Source organism: Elephantulus edwardii, unplaced genomic scaffold, assembly GCF_000299155.1.
Source record: "Elephantulus edwardii isolate Elephantulus edwardi_28Jun2011 unplaced genomic scaffold, EleEdw1.0 scaffold00032, whole genome shotgun sequence".
Lineage (NCBI taxonomy): Eukaryota > Metazoa > Chordata > Mammalia > Macroscelidea > Macroscelididae > Elephantulus > Elephantulus edwardii.
In genome coordinates, this window is record NW_006399782.1 from 1,200,251 (window position 1) to 1,205,311 (window position 5,061).

Here is a 5,061-nt window from a genome sequence, read left to right on the forward strand (position 1 = left end):
AGTCATCAATTCTTCATCTGTCATCCTTAGTCTTTGTCCAACTCTCTGATGAATATCAAATAATTATGAAGACCCTGGTCTGGATCTGGCGCACTTTGGTGTCTAGATTGAAATCATTGCTCTTCAGTACTCTGGTGAAATCTCTGACTAGAGATTTTCCTAATTCAGTTCATCTTTTGATTTCCTTATGGCTGTTTCCAACAGTGTTGATTGTGAACCCAAGCAAGCTGAAATTTAATAGTTTTGTACAGCTTTCTAAATTGTCTAGAATGATTGATAAAATTTGTGACTGCTGAGTATTACTGTGCAGCTAGAAAAAAGAAGGTTTCTCAATGGGTGATGAAGTGGGAACATGGTCTCATGGTCTTCTGTTCCCTGAAGAACAAGTCCATTCATTCTAGAATAAGGAGAATAGATACTGTCCATTCCAGATGCTGTTTTAGATGTTGTGTGCACACTCATTTTCTGACCCAAGTTTAAATCACCTGACGCTTCTGTTGATGTTTAAGATTCTGTTCTCTCCAGTGCTGTCACTAGCTTTGACAACAGTGTACCAAAGGTAGGTGTATAAAGGACAGACTGTGGACGCAGTTACGGATTTAATGGTGAAATATCATCTCACATACTATCAGGAGACTTGATGCTGGAAAAGGTTGAGTGGCAGAGAAAGAGGACGAGCCTCAACAAGATGCATCGACACAGTGGCTATGAGTTCGAGCCTGTCGGAAATGATATGCGTGGTGCAGGGTAAGGCAAGCAAGGATTTGCTCTGTTGGCAGTAGGGTCTTATGAGGCATAGTCAACAGCACCTCATCAGATACTACAGCAGCCGCTTTTATTTATATTACCACAGTATTTAAGAGAAACAAGGTATGACTCCAAGTCCCATGATGAGGCTTAATTGAAATCACTCGTCCAAGATTGGTTAGCAAATTCTTTAGGTCCACAGATCTGCATCCAAGTCTCTGCCCTGCATTCGCTGCCATGTTCTCTCTAATGCCCTGCTGCCTCAGTTTACACCCTTTACTACTCAAGCCATCGTGAATCACATCATCTCATTTCAGTACCCCTTTATAAATAAGAAAACAGACTGATGAAGGTCCTCACCTAGAGTCCTTCGATTAGTAAGACTCAAAACTAGCCACTGCTGCCACAGCTGAGAGAGTATTCCTGAAAAATGTCAGCCTGCTCCATAGACCCCGAATTCGAATGATACTCGTGGGGTGGGTAGGCTACTCCTCCATGCAGAGACAATTTTAAATGCCTTCTGAATGATTGCTTATTTTTTAATATGCCTCATACTATCCGTTTAGGGGGGGGGGGGAATTCCCTTGACTGTGGCTACACGTTTCTGGTTACCTTCCTGTTTCATAACCACCCAGGGCTCTGCAGTAAATGTGGAAGCAAGTTTACAGAGCACACTCAGCAGAAGACACTGGCTAGTAGAGAACTAGACAATCGACACTCTTGGCATCGTCAGTCAGGAAATCAACCCAATTGAAATTGCATTGGGAAAGTCAGCTCTCCAAAGTGCTAAAAAGTAATGTCAGTCTAGGGACCAATGTGCACCTGATCCAGGCCACAGTCTTCAGTTACTTGCATCAGAGAACTGGACAATGACTAAGGATGACAAAAGAAGAATCGATGCCTTTGAGTCGTGCTGGAGAAGAGTATTGAACATACCGTGGGCCAAGAGTACAAACAGATCTGTCCCGGAGAGGGTGAAACCAGGCTGCTCCCTGGAGGCAAGGATTTTGAAGCTCCGTCTCACATACTTTGGGTATGTGGCCAGGATGAACCAGTCCTTGGAGAAGGACATCATACTTGGAATGCTGGAGGGACAGTGCAGGAGAGAATCTTCCCCAGATGAGATGGTGGATTGATATAGTACTTGGGGTAATGGTAGGGGTCTCAGAGACAGACTAGCTCAGGATAGGGCAGAGTTGAGAGCTATCGTATATAGATAGGGTTGTTATGAGTCACAGGTGACTCAATGGCACATGACAATAGATCAATAGCTGCTAAAGAACTACAGTAGGCTCACTTCAGAATGACAGTTTGGGAGCTTTAATAATTAGGTCTGCTTTCTGAAGTTTTAGAGTGAATAATTCCCTTCCAAGAGGTTTCTTACATTGGCTAATTAGAAGTGAAATAGAAGCTCAAAGATGCCCATGTCTTAACTAAGTTTTCACAGCAATCAAGAATGGACGACCTTTACCGCCCACCTCCTGAACTGATTTTCCCACCACTCCAGCTCCTTTTCTTCCCATGCTGTGAGTTGAATTTAATGAGTTAAGCCCTGGAGGTTTGACTTACTGATTAAAACCACTAAGTTAATGATATTTCATTAAGGTGTTTGCATTTTCAAAGATATCAAATATGAAATGTCATTTTTCTGACCCAAGTAGAAATCACCTGGCGTTTGTCAGTGTTTAAGATTTTCTTCATCCCTCAGTGCTCCGCACGTGCGCGTGCGCGTGTGTGTGTGTATGTGTTGTCCTTTGTTTTATTTTTTTATATATGGTTTTACTCCTTGTTGAATGAACATTTTCTCCCCAGCCCAGCCCACAGTGCACCCGGGTTGTTGTCATACATACAATGTATAATGGTATATTCCTTTTGGGCAGTTCTTCCCTTCATCTCCACTCTTTTCACTATTTCTCCCTACCCAGTGTCTGTCCTATTTAACTGGTATTTTGCACTATTTGTCCTTTTGTTCTGAAATATTTCACTCCACATAATACCCTCCAGCCTCTCCCATGTGGCATGTTTTGTGAGTCCATTGTTTTTCGATCTGTGTAATAGTCTGTTGTGTGAGTATACCATGGTTTTTCTATCCATTTCATTTGTTGATAGACACTTCCATCTCTTTGCTATTGTGAATACCACAGCAATAAACATGGGTGTGCATACATCTATTTGAGTCATGGCTTTGGTTTCTTTATGATAAATTCCCATTAGTGGAATTGCAGGGTCAAATGGAATGTCTAATTCCAACTTTCTAAGAAACCTCCTGACCACCTTCCCTAGTGGCTATACCATTTTACATTCCCACCAGCAGTGAATAGGGATTCCAATCTCCACAACCTCATCAGTATTTGTTTTCTGTCCTGTTGAACTTTGCTATTGTTACTGGGGTGAGATAATACAGTTGTTTCGATTTGCATCTCTCTGATAGAGATTTTGAACATTTCATGTGTTCATTTGCAATCTGAGTATCTCCTTTGGTGAAGTGTCCATATGCTGTGCCCATTTTGTGATTGGGTTATTTACCTTTTTCTTGTTCAGGTGCTGGAGTATTCTAAAACTTTTAGAAATAAGTCCCTTATTAGATACATCATTGCCAAATATTTTTCCCCAGTCTGTGGGTTTCCTTCCTACCCTGTTGGAGAAGATTTTGGGTGTGCATAGGGATTTGATTTTTTAGAAGGTCCCGTTCATCTGTTTTATCCTCTCATGGTTGTAGTCTCACTTGCTTTGACAACGGTACAATGACAAAGAAAGGGCTGTGGAAGCAGGCTGGATTTGAATACCAGCCCCGCCCCGTAACCGACCTTGAGCAAGTCACATCATCCTTCCTACCATTTGTCCTTCAACTAGAAATATGACTCTGAAAGCTAATTCCTTTTTCCTTTGGAATCAGAAGCCTAGAATTACATGTTCCAACTTTCTTAAGGCTTCTCTAAACTTTAATTTAGCTATACTTTAAATGGGGTTTAAGTAACTGCCTGGCATTTTACATGCCAGTAAGTCTGTTCCAACTCATAGTGAGATTATTAAGAGGGTTTAATAAAGGAGTATATGCAAAATGTCTGCCACAGCATCTGATACAATACCTGTTCTTCCCTTTACCCTAGCACTGAATGTGTGTGTGGTTGGCAACAGAAGACCATGAGGACATGCATGTTCCAACATTCATCACCCAGAGAGAAGAGATCCTTGTCAGACTTGTTATTTTCTACTTCAATCCCATTATCCTATCTCTCTGCCAAGTTTCCCTACCACATGTAACAAATGCTGTAACTTTGACCTACTTTAACCCAAAGGTGGATGAATCCAGCCTACCCAGTTGCTCTGCAGGAAAAAGCTGGCCGTTTACTTCTGGAAGTATTGGCGCCAAGAAAACACCATGCAGCAGTTCTTCTCTGTCTATGCGTGGGACGTCGATGGCATCTAACAGCCACACTAGCCAACCATATGTGGTGCTGGAGGACAGCCCAGGGTTTCATATGGTCAGGTCCCGCGAATGAACCGCCTCTCAGCTGACCCTCCAGCAGGCTTTCAGAGACATTAAGTCACAGGGGAGAGGATTCCCCATGTTTTTCCCACCTTAGGATTTGTAGTGCAGCTCCTCTAGGCCACATGGCTTCAGAAACCATCATAGTTCTCTACTATTCCTAACAATCCTTCAGATCCTGGTTAGTAAGTGTCTAGAATCAGGCACAACAGAGGCAAAAATATTAAACTGCCCAAAACACCTTGTCCTTGATTCAGTGTTCACTAAGAATGCAATAATTTAAAAAGACCAACCTTGAACACCCAGAGAGGCATGGTCTTTGAGTCGACAGGCCTGGCACTCCTTAGGACCACACATCAGAGTTCTCTGAATGGAATAATAACTACTTACCCATCATTGACCTTAGCCTCTTAAACTAGGTATAGGCTTCATATGAGCACAATTACATGTTCTGAGATTCCCATTCTTTCCTTGTACTGGGAACACTGTTACGTGCCATTGAGTCACTGGTGACTCTAAGCAACCCTATGTACAATGGCTCTGAACCCTGTTCTATCTCAAGTCAACCTTACTGTCTCTGACACACCTACTCCCATTACCCCAGTCATTGAGTCAGTCCATCTCATTGAGTGTCGTCTTCTCTTGCTCTGTCCTTCCACCCTCGAAGCACGATGTCCCTCTCCAAGGACTGGTCAGACGTATGTCTGACAATGCTTCAGTATGTCAGAAGTATGTCAGATGATACTTCAGAATCCTTGCCTCCAAGGAGCAGCCTGGTTTCACCATTTCTTTTTTTTCTTATTAAATTTTATTAATTTTAATGA